This window comes from Gobius niger, assembly GCF_951799975.1.
Source record: "Gobius niger genome assembly, chromosome: 15".
In the NCBI taxonomy this organism is placed as follows: domain Eukaryota; kingdom Metazoa; phylum Chordata; class Actinopteri; order Gobiiformes; family Gobiidae; genus Gobius; species Gobius niger.
In genome coordinates, this window is record NC_136866.1 from 18,360,777 (window position 1) to 18,382,708 (window position 21,932).

At 40.5% G+C, this 21,932-nt stretch overlaps 2 protein-coding genes across 3 annotated transcripts in view; both read left to right on the plus strand.

Annotated features, from left to right (window-relative positions):
• The window catches only part of LOC306975298 (cytosolic 5'-nucleotidase 1A-like), a 225,445-nt gene that overhangs the window by 39,632 nt on the left and 163,881 nt on the right, over nucleotides 1–21,932 (plus strand). The window lies entirely within an intron of this gene.
• The window catches only part of LOC306975238 (brain-enriched guanylate kinase-associated protein), a 71,093-nt gene continuing 56,531 nt past the window's right edge, over nucleotides 7,371–21,932 (plus strand). Inside the window, exon 1 of one of the 2 annotated variants that reach the window (XM_079572724.1) lies at nucleotides 7,371–7,565. The gene's annotated coding sequence lies outside the window, so the exon portion shown is untranslated. Of the gene's footprint in view, nucleotides 7,566–7,783; nucleotides 8,045–21,932 lie in introns of those variants that run through there. The other variant, XM_079572723.1, reaches the window with a different exon arrangement.

A 21,932-nucleotide genomic window follows, 5' to 3' on the forward strand; every position in this document is an offset into this window, starting at 1 on the left:
CTTCGGAGTTTGCTCAACACCCCGGGGACATCATTTGGAAGAATCATTGCGTGAATTACTGGGAAATTGTTCAAAAAGTGTAATAACGATTGAGTTTCAGACTGAAGTACTTACAACGAGCGAGTGACCTTATCTCACTGTTGGGAGTTTGATTTCCAGACATTTGCACGGCTCTGTGGACAAGTCAGGAATAACTTTTGTTCAGTTACTTTGACAGATAATAGATGACAGATGAACGATGACAAATACACCGCGTTCCAAATAATTAGGCAAATTACATTTTTCTCTGATTTTCTAAACAGTCAAGTCAAATGAGAGTCAGCATCATTTTCAAGTCTTTAATTGGTAGAGAATCATTTAAATGTGGTTGAAAAAATCTCCCAGTGATAACAGTATTATTATGCAACTCATCATTTCAATACATTTTAAAGCTTGTAATTAACTGAAAATCATTTGTGGAATTTGCAGCCTTAAGAGGTTATATTTACTGAAATCAAAAGCAATTTAAATAAAAAAAATCTTAACAGGTCAAGTTATATTTTACCATCGGAGCCCTTCTGTGATAGCAGCTTAAAAAAATCTTAATCATTAAACTGCCTCCCACCCTGCAGCCAGTGATGCAGAGGTATTCTTTACAGCATGACATGGTGCGTTGTCATGCATGAAGATGATCTTGGCTCTTCTTTTTGTACCATAGAAGAAAGTGGTCAGTCAGAAACTCCACATATTTTTCAGAGGTCATTTTCACACCTTCACCTCTCTCGCCATGATTCTGGCCCAAAACATGACTCCGCCCCCTCCTGACTGACGTCACAGCCTTGTTCACCAACCATCCACTACTCCATCCATCTGACCATCCAGGGCTACACGGCCTCATCAGTGAACAAGACTGTTTGAAAATGAGTCCTCATGTATTTCTGAGCCACTGCAGCCGTTTCTGTTCATCAGCTTCAATGAACAGTTTAGGGGAGGTCTGGATTGAAGGTTTATGCACAACTGCCGCTCTGGATGGTCCTACAACATGATGTTCGGGAGACTCCAGAGGCACCAGCAGCTTCAAATACCTGTCTGCTGCTTTGTAGCAGCTGTTCTATTCATCTGATGTGTTTGTCTGGCTGAAACCGTCCTTATTGTGCTTTTATCTGCACAAACCCAAGTGTGCTCTGAATCAGTCACAAATCTCTTATCAGTACGATGATTACGCTTAATCTTTCATGAAATATCGAAGGTTTTCATATCTAGACCAAGGCATTCAACTATTTCACGTTTTTCATCAGCAGAGAAATCCTTTTTCTTTCCCATATTGCTTGAAAATGGTGGTCTGCTTAATAAAGTGGAACATCCTTTTTCAGTAGATTTTCCCTTAACTGGGCATAACCTGAAAACTAATCATCCCAGGTCTCTGAGATTAATGTCAGTGATTCAAAGAGCCCTGAGACACAATGCCATCCATGAGTTTCATTGAAAAACCTATTTTTTTTTAACCTTTTTGACACTGAAATACAATTTGCATAAGAATTTTGGAACGCGGTGTATATAACGGCATTGCTTGGCCAAAGTGTTACGCAGTGTGATGAGGAAATCATAACCAAGGAACCGTGTCAGTTGTTTGTATTCGTTAATGTTCGTAGACTAAATTGTCTCTGTTGGGAAAATCGTCCTACATTTAACCCATTCTTCAATCCAGGATGAATAGATGAGTAGAAAGAGTATCTGAAACGCCCTCAACTCAAAACAGCCCAGGTCAGTTGACTACCTGAAAAGCTCTTGCTAAATGAACATGAATACTTAAGAATAACTCTGAGTCTGATGTCTATCTCTATAGGTTCCTTCCAGCTCGTTTCCATCTTGGAAATAGATTATTGTGCTGTATATTAAATTCTCATCAATAATTAATCTTAATGTCTTATTAAAGCAATGGGCCCTGTGGGGAGAATACATTATGTCATGAGCTCTCATAGCAGGCTGTAATATTTAGTATTTAGTCATTTATACAGCCGTTAAGCTATTTCAAAAACACTGCCATACTGTGCAAAAGTGTCAACGGATATGGTATGCGTATATGATATGAATTTATTTAGTTAAATATGTACATGTATACAATACAAATATTGACCAAGGAAAACACATAAAGTATGAAACACCTTCCAATGTGGTCTTCGAAAGTATAATGGATGATGCTGATGATGCTTTGCTATCTTTTATCGCCAACAGCTGCATTGTCTCAAAGCTTGGTTGGAACTCTCTCTGCTGGCTAGCATGCTCAAAACAATATACGACAGTTCATTTTTAGTCAACGGCATGTTAACATAGCAATGGCGACGCGATGGACGAGGAACTGCTCAGAATGCATCTGGTGATGGATTTTGGGCTTTGAAAATCCGGAGGACACTTCCGGGTTCTATCTATTACACATCAAAATCCAAGAAATCCACATCGGAACGCACATTAAATCGGAATCACTGCTATAATGAAGTTTTTGAATGATTTTTACGAGGGAACACTGTTACAACACACTTAACATCTATGAAAGTTGATTTTGCATGATATATCCACTTTGAAATCGAGTTTCCTTTCAGCTCAAATGTGGGAAGAAAAAACAAATGTCTCTTTTGCGCAGGTGATGTGGACTGATACATTATTACAACCAGGTTTTCTTTTGGAATCAGAACATATTACACAACACACCGTCAACGCTCAATAGGATAATGACGAGTTACATAACTGTTTAGAGACAGTCGAGTGGCGCTCATAATTGTTATCATTTTCTTTGGCCTAAATACAGCCGTTGTGTTATACTTTGTTAAAGCTTTTGAGTTAACTGCTACTTGGATAGATTGTATAACTAACCTACTACTTTGCAAACGTACTTGATTAGAGTAGGCACGTTTTTAGCTTTTTATGATTGTCCCCCTGTAGTTGGATTTTAGATTTATTTCATTCATGTTTGGGTAATCATGCATATCTCCCCTGAACTACGTTTATGGTCAGGAGTACCTCGCTGAAGCATTAGCCAATGTGCATGTTTTAGGTTGATTTGTGAAAGTGGCACGGCAGCGCAGGAGTTAGCAGGCCGTGCCTCACAGCTAGAAGGTACCGCCTTCGATTCCCACCAGGACGGGGCCTTTCTGTGTGGAGTTGTATGTTCTCCCCGTGTCTGTGTAGGTTTCCTCCAGGTTCTCCGCTTTCCCCTACCACTAAAAACATGTACAATAGGTGAATCCTCCAGCCAGGTGATTCTAACCATCAGCCTGGCTCCACATCATGGAGATGGGTCCCCGGGCGTGGCACTGCCGTCGCTCACTGCTCCTTACGGGTTACCCCAGCGGGATCGAAGGATGGGTCAAATGCAGAGGACAAATTTCTCTACGGGGACAATAAAGTATACAAGCAAATCATATCCAGATACAGGAAGCTCGCAAGACATATACAATGCTTCGGGAAATTGTGTTCATCTATGTATCAGAAGCAGTGCCCTATCCACAAAAAATTAAACTGAAATCCAAAATAAGTTGAAAATAATTAGGGATGTCCCGATCCGATATTCAGTATCGATATCAGTAGCCGAGCTGGGCATTTTGAGAGGATTGGATTAGAGGTGAGACATATATCGTTTAGACGATAATATCCAAATTGTTGTCTGGACGATATGCAAAATTAAGATATCGGATATTTCATACCTCTCCTGGAACCGCCACCTTAACGTGGTGGAGGGGTTTGAGCACCCGAATGATCCTAGGAGCTCTGTTGTCGGGGGCGTTGGGCCCCTATAGGGTCTCCCATGGCAAACAGGTCCTAAGTGACGGGTCAGACAAAGAGCGGTTCAGAAGCCTCTTATGAGAGACCAACAGGCCCGGTTAGAACCGTGAGGCCGTCCTTCTGTGGACCCACCACCTGCAGGAGGAGCCATAAGGGGCCGGTGCAATGTGATTTGGACAGCTCCAACAGCTGCCCCCACAACCCGGCAACGGACAAGTGGAAGAAGATGGATGGATGGATATTTCATAATTTGTACAATCCGACCCCCAAACACGTTTTTTCCGTTGTCCTTGTGAGTTACTGTAGTGCGGTGCGAGCCTGCCGCCCCCTCCCCTGCTGCCCTTCCCCTGCGTAACACAGTCAAAACAACAACATGGCAGCGTGGGGCGATTACAGAGATTAGGAATCTAATGATATGAATGAGGTTTGTCACTTGAGTCGCTCATATTTGTGAGGAAAGGGTTCAGGACAAGTTTCAGCACTGCCTTGCTAGCTAACTTTCCTAACTTTTAACAGCACGGTGAAGAACCACGATACAAATGCAGTTAAGGCTAATAATATCCTTCTCACCTGTTTTCTTCAGATCTAGTCTCAGGACAAACTCGTCTCCCTCTTTCCCTCTTTCCCTCCTGTGTGTCCGGCCCCGCCCACATCGGGAGAGACGTGAACCTTTGACAACTATGAAAACTACAATTAATTTGACTCATGTTGCTGCACATGTCCCAAACATGTTAATACTCATAGGTCTATCCCCACAAGTAAACTGCCCTGAGGCAGGTGAACTTAGAGGAGCATTTCACTGTGATGGAGCTGAAGGTACAAATATTGTAGCAACATTATTTTATCTTCCAGATGAAGGTAGAGGTTTAGATGAATAAATAGAATAAAATGCATCGTTATTGTGATATTTCTTTTTCATACCGTGATGTAAATTGCAATAATGCAATAATTGGTCAGATACAGCAAGTCAAAAGACCAACTGGACCTTCTTTGCCAGTTTGCACATTTCTTTGAAGGATTGCAAAAATATGGTCTGAATATCGACATCAAGATATTCATTGTTGTCAATATCTCCCACCCTTAGATTGGATTGGATTTAATGATGGGACCTGCAAAAGTCGGCCGTGAATCCGCAGCGGCTCCAGCCTCCACAGTGCTGCGGTAAAATTCAGCATCGCACCCACTCGCGCTCTCTTGTTTATGCATAATAATTAGGCATGTGGTCCCACTGGTGTTTATGTCCTATACAGACCTGAAGGGCCTTTAGAAGCAGATAGAACTGAAACTTTAATATCTACTGCTTTGCTGTTGTGTATGAAGGACCTTAAAAGGCTGCAATTATGCTATGAACTATTATTATTATGCCCAAAAGTTGACATATACCCTTGCAGAATCTTTTATTTTTTCACTATTTTTCAAAGACTATTTTTGAACGATAATACGAAAAGTTTTTGTTTACTCATAGTTAGTGGTTGTGTGAAGCCATTTGTGGTGAAAAAGCTGAGTTTGCTATTTTTAAATCATAATGAAAAAAGAAAGTACCAAAAATGACCCTGATCAAAATTTTATGATCAAGAGGAATGGTCCGCTTTACCATTAGATTATAACAGAACCTTCTCCACAACTGCCACAAAAGACTCCAAGCTGTCATTGATGCTAAAGGGGGAAATACACAGAACAGGGGTAAAGTTAAAGTTTAAGTCATTTTGGTAGTTTCCTTTTTCCTTATGATTTAAAAACAGCAAACTCAGTTTTTTCACCACGAATGGCTTCACACGACCACTAATTATGAGTGGAATTTTTTTTGTGTGTGTGTTATCTTTCATATTACTAAAAAATAGTCAACAATTTTGCCAGAGTATGTAAACTTTTGAGCACAACTGTATAATGATGGAAATAATACAAAAAGACAGTATTGGATCGGTATCAGATTGGTATCGGCCAGCATGAAGGATCAAAATATCAGATCAGAAGCTCAAAAAGTGGATCGGGACATCCCTAGAAATAATGCTATGTACGTATAATGTCTTATCCCTTACAAGCTTTTACACTCTGAGTAACCACACTAGCCTGATCTTGTATCCCTTTTTCCAAATGCTGCTATCAAAACACATTAAAAACCCATTATCAAATCCATTGGCTAAATTATACAACATGCAAACAGTGCAGCTTGTGTCACAGCCCATAAGCCTCCGTGCTAAATATCAAAATGAAAATCCCAGGAATATGGATGCATTTTGCACATTTCATATCAAACGCACAGTTCTGGACAGCCTCTGACACAAAGAAGCATGGGATTTTATAGGCAAAAAAAAAGAAGAAAACTGGGTGGACAGCTGAAACTGCTCTGAACTGGTTCAAGTTTACTTTGCGGAACCTGGTAGCTTTGTCTTTGACCAGATGGCAGTCATCTGTGGGGTTCCCCAGGGGTCGATCCTAGGACCCCTTTTGTTCAATATACATGCTTCCATTGGGTCAGTTTATACCCAACAATAATGTGTCCTGCCATGACTATGCAGATGGCGCTCATTCAGGTTCAGGTCGGGTGATTGATGAGGACTTAGCTGCTTGGTTTTCGGCTAATACTTAGTGGAACATAATGAAGTTCAACATAGTGGAGATTTTCAAATGTCTTTCTTCAGGAGCTTCTTCTCGCTTTTATGTCAAATTATAAAGACTGTTTTTGCTGCTCTAATAGTTTTGTCAATCTATCAAATCAATGTTCCCATCTTTCCCTTTTCCCGCTGGTGTCCATTCCCCCCCCTTGATTAGGTATAAATAGACTTGTTGTCAAATCAAGATGATTTTTCAAGTTCAAGACCTTACAAATCAGGTTCAAAGTCTTTTTCGTTTGTTTTGTGAGTCAAGTTCAAGTGCAAGTCTTCAATTTGCAAATCCAAGTTCAAGCTCTGAATGTGCAAGTCACAGTCCAAGTCTTTGTCAAATTAAAAATCACTGTCACCAAAACCTGACCCCAAGTCCGGGTCCAGTCTATTTTATTTAATTTTCCAAGCAGGGTCCACTCAATGCTCTCTTTTTTGAATTCTTTTAGCATTTTATTCCCTCTGAAATCAAAACCATAATTTGAGCGATTGCACATTCATGTCAGAATAGCAGTGATTGAAGTCCGAGTCCATGGTCCACAAGCACCTGAACCTTGAGCTGAACTGCGAGCCAAAGGCCCCTCAGAAACTCACGAGTGCACGGTGAGTCCCAAATCCGCAGTTTGATGGTCAAGTCACAAATCTCGGAATTGACTTGGAAAGGGTGCCACAGATCCTGGATCCTGGACTTGAGCTCTACATCTCTGCGTATAACACAATTTATGGACATGTATGTTTTGGCACGTGTGGATTCCTTATGTCATTTGTACCTTTGCATACAGTATATAGTTTCCCATATTTCACAGCCTGTATGAGAACATTCAACAGATAGCACCACCTGTTCTCCGCTCCTTTGCATTCCTATCACTTACATCCAATCATTCCTCTCTCTCTCTCTTTCTTGCTTTCTCCTTTGGACTGTGCCTTTTCTTTTTTTTTTCTTTTTTTTTGACTCGCTGCCAGTTTGTTCTCCTCATGGCGGGGGGGCACGCCATGCATCTGCGGCAGTCTGGGCTGCGACGGAGGTTCCGCTGCGCCCCCGCCTCGCCTCATTCCTCATTCATTCTCTCCCCTTTAATTGCACGCAAGTCCTCGCGGCAAGTTGGTGCCATGTCAATACGCAAAGCAACTTGGATTTCTTTAAGCTTATTTTTGTGTTGTTTTGTTTTAGGTCCCGGACATGTGCCAAGCGGACGCCATCAGGTAAGCTCTTTCGCTTCCTATATCAATCTTTTCTTTCCCCCCCCCCCTGCCTTACAGGAATCTTCACGCCCCCACGTTTTTTTTTCTTGCTTCTTCTTCTTTCCTTCCCTGTAAGCCGCTTCCTCCCACTCGTCCCCTCTCCTCCGCGTCTCTCGCTTGCTTCCTTTTAGCACACTTTCTCTCTCTCTCTCTCTCCTTCCTCTCCCCCGCTCTCCTGTTTCTGTGCTCGCTGCGTTTGCGATCTGATCCGAGCGGCGGCAGTAATACCAGCAGGCGCTGACGCTGGCCGGTTAAATGGTTAGCCCTCGTGTGCAAATATTATGGGGTATTTCCCTATAGCTCCATCATAGGCAGAGCTGGGCAAGGCGATCGGCGCTTAAAAAGAGGGGGATTCTCTCTCCCGTCTCTCCTCTTCCACCCCCTTCTGTCGTCGCTTTCCACCCCCCGATCTGGGGGATGCAGCGCTGCGTGATTGGAAGGTACTGCCACACTTTTCCTATGCGAATCAGACAGCTGTTTTTTTAATTTTTTTATTTGATGTCTCCAATAGGTGATGCAGCACTCGGTTGTACACAGGTTGCTTTTTTGAAACGGAGGGAGAAAAATAGCTAGATTTTTCCAGACAAATGTTGCCAAATGTTGGAGTAAAAAAATAGAAAAGCATGTGTGTCATTCGCTTTATTTGTTTGTTTCTTGTGCCGAGGAAAGGCTGCGTTTGGTGGAACAGGAGTTGGATGCGCACCTGTCGGAATGCGCCCCCAGAGCTGATTGATTACTCTGCAATGCTTTCCCGAACGGCTAAACTCGCAAAATTCTGTTTCCTTTGGTCGTAACTTTGCCGTAATAACACGGTGTATTTGAAGACGGACTGTGTGTAGTAAGTAACCTGTTGGAATGCACATCTAATTTGTTACATTGTAGGACTGAGTCTCGGTTTGATGTCCCCATTTGCACCAGGTTCACAACAATAACGCGCTTCTTACCGGCTAATTGTTTTGCAGTATAGAAAAATCGTAAGAATATGCAGTGTTTCAAAGTAGTACAGTATCTGAGCTTGATTTATTTATGGAAATCTCTTATCCAAATGAACGAAACTCAATGATTCCCGAACTCCTGAATTGTATTGATTTTAACTAACTAAGCTAATAATCCTCTAAATAAAATTCCTGCATTCTGTGTAAGCACTTGGTCGTCTAGGATTGTTTCTTAAAATCAATCAGTTGTAGTTGTATTGCTAAGATTGATGTGATAAAAAGTCACTTTTGTGGGTCAGTTTGAAATTTGAAATTGTTGAAGTAAGAGCTTGGCGATTTTAACTTTGGATTTATTTTGTCTTCCTGTTGGACTGCCCCTCGATTACTGAAGGTTGCGCTCACGTTCTGGAATGTGATCATGTCATAATTTCAGATGGAGGACAGGGGCCGATATAACTTTATGGAACAGATTTGAAAAGAAATCCCCAAAAAGAACATGGTGTGCTTGATCATTATTTGGAAATGACGGGATTCACACAAAAAAAATATAGGTGGACAGCTGAAACTGCTCTGAACTGGTTCAAGTCCAATTTCGAGGCCGCCAGGATGTACTTTGTGGAACCTGGTAGCTTTGTCTTTGACCAGATGGCCGTGACCTGTGGGGTTCCCCAAGGGTCGATCCTAGGACCCCTTTTGTTCAATATGTACATGCTTCAATCAGGTCAGTTTATACGCAGCAATAATGTGTCCTGCCATAATTATGCAGATGGTGCTCATTCAGCTTCAGGTCCGGTGATTGATTGATTGATTGATTGATTGAAAGAAATCCCCAAAAAGAAATTTGGCAAATGCTGTACTTGATCATTATTTGAAAGTGGCAGGATTAACAAACCTGACATATTATTTTTTATGGCTGAAAGTCCGTTGTCTTGGTCAACATTGCACATGTTTTATATATATATATATATATATATATATATATATATATATATATATATATATATATATATATATATATATATATATATATATATATATATAAAGCAATTTTAGACACCTTTTTGAGAAAATAATTTGACCTTAGTGCACACTGACAGAGAAGAGTAATGACCAACCTGCATTTTGACGGTTACCATAGTTACCACCCATCAATTCTTACCTGCTCACTGCCTCAATTTTAAACAATGGGCTCTTTAGAATGCTGTGATTTCACGTGTCTGTGTTAAATTGGCCTATTTGATGTTTTCTCTTTGTGTTGCTTATTATTTTTCTTCTTTCAATCATCAATAGGATAGACTCTAAGCGCCTGCCCTTGGAGAAAATATATGGATTTGATCGTGGAAAGTAATTTTTAATCAAGCATAAGTGCACTTTCCTTTCTGTCACGTCTCCTTTTGCTCATTTACTCACTGCTGGAATATTACACTTTAACATTGAAGCTTGTAACGGGCTGAGGTCAACTTTAAATACAAATAATGTTTAAAAATGTCATTATCCCGGTTGGCCCATTTAGGAACCATTGAAAACCCTCCTCAGAAAATGGTGCCCAGATTGAATTTCTCGTGTGGCTAATGGGCTTTTCTCAAAGACAAAACAACATTTACGGCAGCTCAGGCCGCTGCACTGTAAGGAAACTATTCGGGACATTCCATGACAGCAGGACTAGAGCTGCCGTTACACGATGCCAGCTTTGTATCGGAATAAATGTTTGCCCCATTTTCCCAAATTTTTTCTTCATACATTTTTCGTATAGTTTTGTCCCAATTTTTTCCGTAAATTTGCAGATCTTTCATACATTATTGTTCTGTTTTCTGGTTCTAGATGACAAATATTTTAGTATCAGTATCAAAAACCAAGTATCGTTAAGGTACTGGTACCGGGAAAACAATGTAACGATACCCTGCCCTAAGTGGGACGTACTCAAAATTGGCGAAAACATGCTCCGAAAACCAAAGCTCTTTCCCTCGAGTCTTACACTATCCATGGGAAATGAACGCGGCCATTACGGTTATTAATCCCTGGCAGATTGCAAAGAGATGCTAAACGTCTCCCTTTGTCCTCGATTACTGACGGCGTTGTTGCGATTTCCGGCAGATTGCGCTGGGAACGCCGGTTAAGCGCTAGATGAGGGGTAATTATCCGGGCGCGGGGCGGTTGTTCCCTCCGGTTGTCCCTAGCACCTTCGTGTCACACATTTTATTGAATTAGAGCGGCGCGGGGAAGATAAAAGCAGGGAAGTCCTTCTCTCCAGGCTGCGTGAACAGAGAGAGCCACCTGTATGCTGCGTGGAGGGAAGGGTGAAGAAACAACATGGTTAAAAAGCGTCATTCCAGCTGTAACTCATGGATCTCGACACTTTTGTTTGCCCTAACCTCAGATCAAACATCCCTAGTCACAGGACTCTAATCAGATTTGTCAAATGTTGTCAGCTATTGTTTTGGGATTTGTATCTAAACGGGATATGACATATTAGAGCTTACTTTTTTCACCAGAACATTCAATATGATCACATTTGTAAATGTGTGATGTTTATTATAGATATTGGGCACAGGTAGTGACGCACAAAGAGGCAGACACTGATATAGTTATACAATTAAGAATGTTTAAAGCCATATTGCCACATTTCACGCAATAAATAGAATAAAATGCTTGCATTTATTAAAAAAACATCAACAGCCTTCAGACCTGACTCGTAGCTTTGCTTTCAGCTGGACACCTGCAGGTCTGCTTTACAGAATGTCTAACATGAAGTCTAATACATCCAAATGCTTTAGTTTCAAAACACATTTCTTTGTCCTTAAAGGTCCTATAGCATGCAAAATCGAGTTTTTGGAGCTTTTAGCCATGTTGTTACCTGATCAAAAACACCCCCAGAGTGTTTTTACTTCATTCATGCAGTTCTAAGCAATCCTCCTGAATCCTGCTCCCCTGGAAAATTATTGACTTGTGACACATAGTGTCAAACAGGAAGAGCCTTACGGCCTGATTTAATTTATAAAACAGCCTTTTCATTATTTCTGTTATAAGAAAGAAATGAAGAAAAAAAAGAGAAAACAAACGCACCCCCTGAGCAAACCCCATGTTTGCACTGAAAGTTGTGAAGAAGGAGCTCTTTCTAACCTACTCTGGACACGCCTATTCTTTTTCTTACCTAACGATAATGTCACAGAGAAAAGTGTGTTTAGCTACGAGAGGTACAGGACTTTATTCAACCTTCCTAAAGAAGAGGCCACTCACCAGAAGTTGGAATTTCTTTCCGGGATTCGGCGACTATCAGCCAGAATAGTGTTTTTCTGTGACTGTCTCTTGATGGATGTTTGGTGAACCTTCGCCAGAATCAAAGTGGATTAACTAGTCAACTCCTTATAACTTCATTGTGAAGTAACTTCACTTATGCTGTGATATTTATATTTCTTTGACCGCTAATGTTGCATGGGTGGATTAGCTCAGAGAGAGGGGGCAGAGTTAACTGAATCGAAGTGTCTTGTCTTCCAGGTTTGCAAAATACCCCCAGAAAATACTTCTGGTAGAGGTACAATATATCATATAAATGTCTATACTTTAATTTGGGGTGGCTAAAATAGCATGATACAGATCCTTTGACTGTACAGTTTACATTTGCAGTTTTATTTACCCTGGAATGTTCCACATTGTGCATGCACTGTGCACCATAAATCACAGAGATACTGCTGTTATTTGTTTCTACAAATGTGTACTTCTGTTAACAGCTCCCCAGCACGGTTTGAATTGAGCTTTCTTCTCCCATACAAATACATTTTTAAAGTATTAGTCTTATTTCTGTTATTTTTTTCAACTCCTCCCTCTGCCAATGTATGATGGGTCTTCATTTGTACATGTCCTCTGCAGTGAGAGTCTGATTCTCAGTATTTGCCTGCAGACTTGCTCTGGCTACAAGACGTTTCACAATTCCACCAATCCCATCACAGGGACTCTTTGCTTGTGGCAAAGAAGTGCCATTCTGTAATGAGTCCATAATCCTGTTGATGGCTGCACAAATTGGCAACGTTGTTGTAGATTTTATATTGGCAAACAGCGCCATCACTGAGGTAGACATTTCTTTAATCTGAGGCTATACTTTATTTATGTGATCTACTAGTGTGCTATTGTACAAATGGGCAAGTGCAAATATCAGTTAATTTCTTCTATCTCACCCAGGGCAATATCCAACAGAAGTCCTCTTCATTTGGCTTGGATAGACTGGATAGACTCAAACAGACAAAAGCAGCGATTAGGAAGATTTATTAACATGTATATTAGTTTTGGCGATCAGACCCCGGCACTAGACATCGATGTATGAAAGTCAGAATGGATGAACAGCTTGGAGTTAGGGATGGACACTGGAGGTGGTATGGAAGACCCGTGAAGATGCAGCAGGGAGAAGCCGTGGACGGAAGAGGCGGAGATGGGGTGGAGGCGGGTCACAGCACAGCTGGGAAGCGAACAAACCATGATTGCTGGGGCTTAAAAGCGGGACCAAGGGCGATGATTGGCTGCTACAGAGGTGCGGCTTTTACGCTGATGGCTGAGGTGGAGGTGTGGCCCTCTCGGAAGAGATCATTGGCTGGAGGTAGGTGACGCTGAAATTAGTCTACCAGGTTGAGTTAACGCCTAGGCTTCATTACACTTCCTCAAGTAGTACCTGAAGCTGACTATGATCAGTACTAGCCTGAAAAATATGTTGCCTTTGTTTATGACCCTCACTGGTACATTGGCAACATCATTTCTGGCCTCCAGAAAACCACCAAGACAAGTGTTGGGGCCATTTCACCATGTTCTTTGTGCTGTGGACGTACCTATGATGATCCACCATACTGGCAGATGATACAGGCTGCAGAAGGAAGAGTTGAAAATAATAAGAGAAATGTTCAAACATGTGTAATCTCAAGAAATATGTTTGCATTGAATATTCCTTTTAGATAGTATAATGAAGCTAGTGAGAATTCAAACTGAAAGACGAATCTGCTGCGTTTTTGAGCTAAACAATACATGCAAAAACTAAAATGTTCTGTTCATATTGGTCTGTGTACATAAATATGCATTTCTGTCATTATAAAACCTTGTCTTTTTTATTGAATAGATGGTTAGAAATGAAATGAAGTGCATTTCAAAATATTTTTTAACCGTGAAACCATTTGAGACTACAGACAAACTGATAGGCCTTCTATCTGTGAAATTTTTTTAAGTGCCTCAGTAGTGACTACGTGGTCAAATCCTGCATAGACTGGAGGGCCATTTTTGAGTTTTTTTGAGTAGGACCCATCTTTGTGAAGCTTTAACTCAAAGACCCTTTATCAGATCGACATCCTGCTTTTACTGGTGCAAGGTCATATCCTAATAAACTAAAACCTAGAATATGAAGATGATCACTCAATACACTTCTTTTGTAGAGCCCCTGACATTTTGGGAAATAGAATCTGAAATTCATTAATTGCCATTTTTAGCAGCGTATAAATCCAAAAGTTTACAATCTAGAACATTTTTGATGATTGTCCTTGGAACTATGTTTAGTAGACATGACACAGACCACAGCTTAGCCCTATACATGTTTCCATTGCTGAGTTAGAGCTCTTTAAAAGTGCACACAAACGCAAAAAGCAGCCGGGAGTAGACAGCTCCCTGTTTTGTAAATTGTCTAAAAAATAAAAAATAAACTATTGGGAATTAGAGCAAATCACTTCAAATGTGTTCATTACACATGTGGAGGAACTAAAAATAAAAAGGTTTCATCCAAATCCATTAAAAATCAACGTATCGTATTATTTATTTATTTTGCACCAGTACCTGCACTGTGAACCCAACCAAACCGTGAGATAGCTGAACTTTTACACTACTACGAATTTTTATCTAAAGTAAAATTTAGATGAAAGTTGAAAAACTACATTCATTAATGATTTATAATTAGGCTTCGACATCATTCAAAGGTGGTCGATTGATTGACAAAAGCTGAAAACGCCTGGATTGGTGGCTAAATGCTATAAGAAAAATACATTGAGCGGGCTAACGGACTAGCCACCTTGCTAGCTGTCTCAGACTGCTACACTGCAGAACCATCCATATTTGTTGCCACTTAAAGCCACACCGCGTAGAATTTTACCCAATAAATCAAATTGAAATACAAGCGTTTATTTTATTTAATGATTTTATTGAGAAATAACTTATAAATGTATTAACAAATGTACCATTGCTGTGAGCGGCTCCTCTCTCCTAAGACATGACTTTACCTCTGTCGGGAGTGGATACGTCTCCAGGTCGTCTCCATGGAGATGTTGACTAAAGTCAGCAGAATTTGATATTTGGTTCTCATCCAAATCCATTCTTTGATCACCCACTGCGGTGATAACATTTTCTGTGTTGAACTGGTCATTAAGAGCATGTTTTGTTTTGCCAGCAACAGTATAGTCCAAAATGTTACACAGTGCACCTTTAAATACGACACATATTTGAATGGTGTCTGTACATAAAAACAAACAAAAACATGTTTTTTTGTTTGACACTACAACACAAAACAATGGATATTAAGAAAAATACTTCATCATTGAGTATTCAGAGTTGTAGTATTGCCATTCTTCTTCACTAAAATTCATTTGATTGGACACAGAGCTTCCTGCCAACTTCATTTTCTACGCTTGAACCAAACCAGGAGGTGACAGAAAACTTTTCCGACACAGACTGTGAAGATGTGAGGCCTGATTTCAGCACATTTCATCATTTTGTATGTTAAGCAAAATGGAAACCAAGGCCGTGAAGCGAAGCGTGCACATGTGCCGTGAGTCAGTGCGCAGTAACGCCGTCCTCCTATCAACTCTGATCTATCTGTTTAACTCAGAGCTGTGAAAAGCCCGGCATAGGCAGAAGACCACACGACCACAGGCAGAAGACCACACGACACATGTCCACTGGGGGGACGGGAAGTTCAGTCTGTAACTGGGAATGTAGATATTTTGCAGATGTCTAATGTGTGATCAAGAGTGAGTTTATTGAGCCATCGCTCCAGTGTAGTTTGAGAAGTGCGGGTCCCAAACAAGGGCCCCGTAAAAGCCCTGGTACTTTCTTTATAAAAGTATTCTGGATATTACTCTGGAAAATGGGATTCGATTACTGATAACTCGGGCTAACACTAACCCTAAACCTTTCAATATTTTTTGGCCTTTGTCAATAACGATGATGAAGCAATATTTTTTACAAACCATCAGAAATATGCTAAAATGTGTTCAAAATGGCCACATTTCCCCCCCAATTGTTCTTCAATTTTTTCCCCATTTTTCTAAATCGTTTCCATTTTCCCAAATTTTCCCTCCATTTTCTTTTTCCACATTTTCCCCACATTTTTTGACATTGGAGATAAACTCGATGTTGTAAACATGACTTCCAAACAGGGATTTCAATATTACTTTGTAGACGATATATTGCCCAGGTGCACCGCTAACGCCGCTGACTGATTCCTTTTTTACTGAGCCTGGTTTTGGAAAAAAATACCTTTTTAGTATCTTCTTACCAAGCATCATGTTTGCACTTAGACACAACATTAATGTTGAATGTTAGTGTTAATGAACTGTTTGAAGATTTAGTTTATAGCGCACACTTTACACAAGTTCAGATACATTGACACATGACAGAGGAGACACAGCTAAATGAATGCACTAAACCTCAGAGTTAGTTATTCATATTAAATCCTAATGGAGACAGTGCACATTATAATGCCTACATATGAACAGCTGCAGTTTGCTCATTGCGGCCATTAAAATTTCCATTTTGATTGTGAATATTTGTAGTCGGCTCGTGATGAAGGGAACGTTGGCCCATCTAAAACCAACCACAGCATCGCTCATCAAGTTTACACAAGAAGCATTCGGGGTACGATGGATGGAAACCTGAAAATGCGTTATTTGCTTCGACCGATCTGGAGCAAAAATGCTTTAAAAGGTGCACCAATAAATGCAGCAATTCCACAAACAGCCGGTGGCTCTTAGAACTGTTTATTTCACATTGATTCGCCGTTGGGACCTGAGTTTCACAATCTGTTTCTCCCACCTCTGCTGCTTTCAAACGCTCCGGGCAAAAGCCAAAGTGCAGGCTTCATACGCGCGAGTGGAAATGCCCCAGAGACGGGCTCTTATTGTAGGCGGCTGAATGCTGAACACTCCGGCGGTGGGGCTCTGGAGACCACGAGGAACTGGTCTCTTAAAGTCTGTTTGGAGTCAACTGTGCTATAGGTGTTGCGTATTGTTTTAGCACTTTACTATGTCTCGGAGTAAACTGAAATATTCACCTTTTGCCTCATTTTTAGGGGTTGAACCTCCATAAATCTTCGAAATCAACAAACCTTTCAGGGGCAGCAACTGTTTCAGATGCTGACGTCGACGCTTCCAAGCCGGTGTTGGCGAGATTAGGTCGGCCTCTTCAATTATGAAAGCAATTACTGCCCATCATTGATTTTCTATAGAATGGTACAGTTGCCTTGATTCTGTTGTTTATCCATGCATTATGAGGGAGTTCCCCCGCAGTATGTGCTTCTGCTGGGGATTCACTGAGCTCCGTCGTGTTCTCACTAGTTTGGACCCGCTGGCTTAACCCTGGTTCATTCCCACAGTAATCCTCGTTCTGTCCTGGCCCTGGCCTTGTTTTGTGGAATATCAGTTTTGCGTAGATTAGATAAGTCATTTTTGAATGTTTTCATGTGTGAGTGTTGTGATGTTGACTGTAAAATGTAAATTGTTGCTTTAATCTTTAATTTTGCATTAAATCAATTGCAAGTTTTCAGTCAATTTGAGGTTGTTGATTCTCACATCTATAATCATCACAATACACCACTATATAAAAAACCCTCAATGAATTACAGAGTGATAGTAGAGCATTGTCTTGTGAGCGCAGGGTCAGAGGTTCGAATCCTGCAGGTGCACACCTTGCCTCCAGTGTCAGTGACAGTGGCCTGTGAATGGGTGATGGTCCCTTGATGTGAAGTGTGTTGAGTGTCATATGGATCATTTGAGTCAATTAAAAACAGTTTAGATTAAATCAATTGTAGATTTTAAATAGTGCTGTCAATTTCATTTTTAATAGCTATTAATCTCATCAATGTCATCGTTAATCACTAATTAATCATACATTGTATGTACAGTATTTGCTTCCGTTTGAGTGACAGCAGCTGCAGAGCGGCTCATGCGGCGCTCTGTGTGGCGCCAAAATGAGACTAATTAAATCACGCCATAATAACACTGTTAAAATTGATTTGCGTTATCGCGTTGATAACGCAATATTTTGGACAGCACTAGTTTAACAAAAGAGTTCTATGAATTAATAATGATACTTTAGGTCAATTGCAGCAGATAGTTGATCTGAATGATGTATAAAGCAGTTATGCCGACCTAAGAATAAAGTGAATAGTTTAAAGGAGGTAAACTCAGTTCAAGTGTTTACATACAATATATAAACCTGTAGCTGATTTAACGTAACATTTGTGAACAGCCCTTGAACTTATTTGTTCAATTTGAAACTATAGTTTGACATGGGGTGTTGTGCGGTTTGGTTGAAGGACTTGCTTGTATGAGCGTTGCTTATATTTGGTGACATCTCGTCGTGTCTTATGATTGTTTACTAGAGCTGCAACTAGCGATTATTTTGTAATCAATTAATCTATCGATTATTTTTACGATTAATCGCTTGGCTGTGAATGGTGTAGGAAAACTGTATTTTTTTAATCACATATAGCTTAAGTGGCGCTGCTTGAGGATGTGTGGATGGATTAAACTAAAGGGAAAAGTTTGTTGGAGGCTCTATTCATGAAATGTACAATGTACAAAACACTACAGACCCTGACTATAAAAACAAAGTTTTCATCAAAAATACTACATATTTTATGTCATTTAAGTCTGGGTCAACCAGAAAACGATTAATCAATTAGTAAAATAGTTGTTGACTATTTCAATAATTGATTAGTCGTTTCAACCCTTTACATTCAGACCAAACATCGGATCATGAACTCGGATTACTGAAGTGGCTGTAAACTAATCTGGCAGGTATTATCTGATATACGTAGGTGTAATCTGTTTTCACAAAACACAGCAAAAAGACAAAGATTAAAAGATATACTAAAAAGAATGAAAGCGTGTATAATTAAAAAACACAGAAGCTCTTTATAAAATAATGTGCTTAACCTCAAGACCCTTGCCTTAATCAAGCACATTTTCACAACAAAAAAATGTAACAAAAAACTGATGAAAAAGCAACAAAAACGTGATGAAAGTGAATTAAACATGATAAGTACAGCGAGAAAGTGACGAAAAACATCATCCCGTCCCGGTGCTGATTATGTGCTAAAAGTTTCTCCCTGACCCAAACCGTGGCCCGCCCTCCCCGGGCCTCTGTCATTCTCTGATCGCAGCAGTATTTCTCGGTCCTCTCTTCCACGGGTCCGCTCTGTACCCGCCATCATCAGCATGCAGCGCACGGCGCCACCGCACGAGCGCAGCCAGCCGCAAAATGACATCAGGAGCACCGCTGTCATATCCGCGTTTGGGCCACTTTCTGATTGGATTGGAACGTTCCCGTTTACGATAAGCAAGGACTTTTCCTCTATTAAGAGCGTTGACAGTGACAGTCACATAATACGCAGGGCCACTGTAAAACAGAAAGCAGCCGAAAATACAATACGGACAGAGGAAAGATGCCGCAAAACTTTCTTTCTCCTCCAGTGCAGCTGGAGTTTTTGTAAACAACAAGCACATGAGCTCAGGCTCTGTGGGTCTGTGGCTAAAGGTGCTGTGTTGCTGTTGTGCTCTTCTCTTTGTCTAAGAGCTCTAGTTTCTTGTATAAACTCAGGCTGGATCCGTTTAATGGTACCAATGTTGTTTACAATCAGTCAGTGTTAATGTTAATTCAAAATATGAGCGGTCCTTATCTGGTTTAGCTCCGTGGCTTGGCCTTGAAAGGAAAGTGTTGACGGCGTAGGAGGGATAAGAGGTCCAGCTCAGGAGGAGTTTGGAACTTTATAATGAATGAGCTTTTTACTCAGTCTCAGCATTAGTTCAGTTCCCCAAAGCAGGTAGTTCCCTTCACATTTCATCCCTTTTCCTCAATATAGTCCACCTATTGTCCGTCTCCACAGTGAGCTGCCAGGTGGTACAGTTCATCACTTTACTTTCTGGTGTAATTCCATCACTCAGTCACTCCCTGCTCCAAAGTGTTTGTTCATTTCAACCCACAGCAGGGTCCCATTGCAAGCTGCGGTCTTTCCATTTTTCTGATTAACCAGGGCAGTCCATCCAATAAGCAGGTACCCTGTTATTTAGAGTCCAAATAAGTACATATCTTTCATGTCTCTGACCGCTGGGCAAACAACAATCCATGTACTCCATGTATTCATCGCAAACCGTATTACCGAGATTTCCATTTTTGTTCCTTGATTTCTGTGGCATCACGTGGTCCTCAATATCATCGTTTTGGACTTGAAAATTGGAGACTTGAACTAGTCCTAAGTGGCTCAAACCTGGACTTGGACTTGAACAGTACCGTGTTGAAGGAGACTTGGACTTACTTAAATGAAATAATCCTAACCCAACTCCATCTGAATTGCTGTGATCATTTAAGCACAGCCTCTGCGGAGGAGCTCATGGTACAGACCCTCCATGGTGAGCACGTTGTAGTTGAAAGCATTATGTGAGTGCTATTTATAGCCGATGATGCAGGTCAGGGCCTTGTGCTATTTTTTCACACCTGCCTCTGAACAGAGATGCTTTTAAACACCAGTGCGCTCAGTATTCCCTTTGTATTTATAGTCATTGACTGGTCCATATGTTCAGGACACAGAGAAGCACCCCGTTTTATCCACCTGTACTGATACAGCAATTAATACAACCTCACTAGGCATGTAAGACTTGTTTATTTTACAAAAATTTATTTTTACACTGCGCTCCAAATTCAATCAATTGTTTTATTGGTTTTCTGGTGAGAGACTCCATCAGCAGAGAAAACCTAACAAACAATTGATCCTGGAGCGTCAAAATTATTATGCAAATGACATTTTTCCAAGATTTTCTAATTTATCAACTCAAATGAGAGTCAGCATAATTTTCAAGTCTTTAACTGGTAGAGGATCATTTGAAAGTGAATGAAAAAACCTCCCAGTGAAAACGGTATTATTTTTCCAAGAATAAATATAGTCAAAAAGTCAAAATCTACTTTTCCCAATTATTATCCAACTCATCGTTTCAATACATTTTAAAGCTTGTAATTAACTCAAAATGGTAATTTGTTGAATTTGTAGCATTAGGAAGTTGTATTTACTGAAATCAAAAGCTATTTCAATCAAAAACATCTTAACAGGTCAAGTTATATTTGAACATAGGAGCCTCTGTGTGATAGCAGCTTAAAAAGTCTTAAATCCATTAAATTTGTGAGTTTTTGGAGAGTTTCTGCTTGGATTTCTTTGCAGGATGTTAGAATAGCCTCCCAGAGCTGCTGTTTGGATGAAAACTGCCTCCCACCCTCATAGAAGTTTTTCTTGTTGAGGCTCCAAAGGTTCTCAATAGGGTTGAGGTCAGGGGAGGAGGGGGTCCACATCATGAGTTTCTTTCCTTTTATGCCCATAGCAGCCAATGATGCAGAGGTATTCTTTACAGCAGGACATGGTGCGTTGTCATGCATGAAGAGGATCTTGTTCGGGAAAACACGGCTCTTCTTTTTGTAGCATTGAAGGTCATTTTCACACCAGTATGATGATTACGCTTAGTCTTTCATGAAATATCGAAGGTTTTCATACCGAGACCAAGGCATTCAACTGTTTCACGCTTTTCATCAACAGAGAGATCCTTTTTCTTTCCCATATTGCTTGAACATGGTGGTCTGCTTAATTTCAGTAGTTAACTGGACTTACCTGACAACTAATCATCACAGGCGCCTGAGATTTTTTTTTTACCTTTTTGACACTGAAACACGCAGTGTAAATGTTGTCATTGATTTAACAGGTGATAAACGTCCAAATAAGCACCAACAGAAAACACCAGTAACAAAAACACAATCTTAAAATTATTCAACTGCAGTTTATATAGTGTGTTAAATTTCTCATTTAATTAGGTTTTAACATTCATGGGGTTTTGATCAATGATGTTTAAACACACAACAGGATTCTGCTCATATTTTAGCTTGTTTTGTTTTTTCAGAAAATACTTTAAGCTTTGTTTTCTTTCAGAGTAAAAATGTTACAATGACAAATGCCCTACATGCATGTTTATTACATATTGAATAAACACATAGACGCTGCAACCCACACCCGCAATTGTCCTTTCCCCCTTCCCCTGAATCCCTCGCTAAGCCCGCTGTAGAAACTAGCACTTGCAGCAAAGTCAGTGACCGTCAAAGTTAGCGGCTACATGGC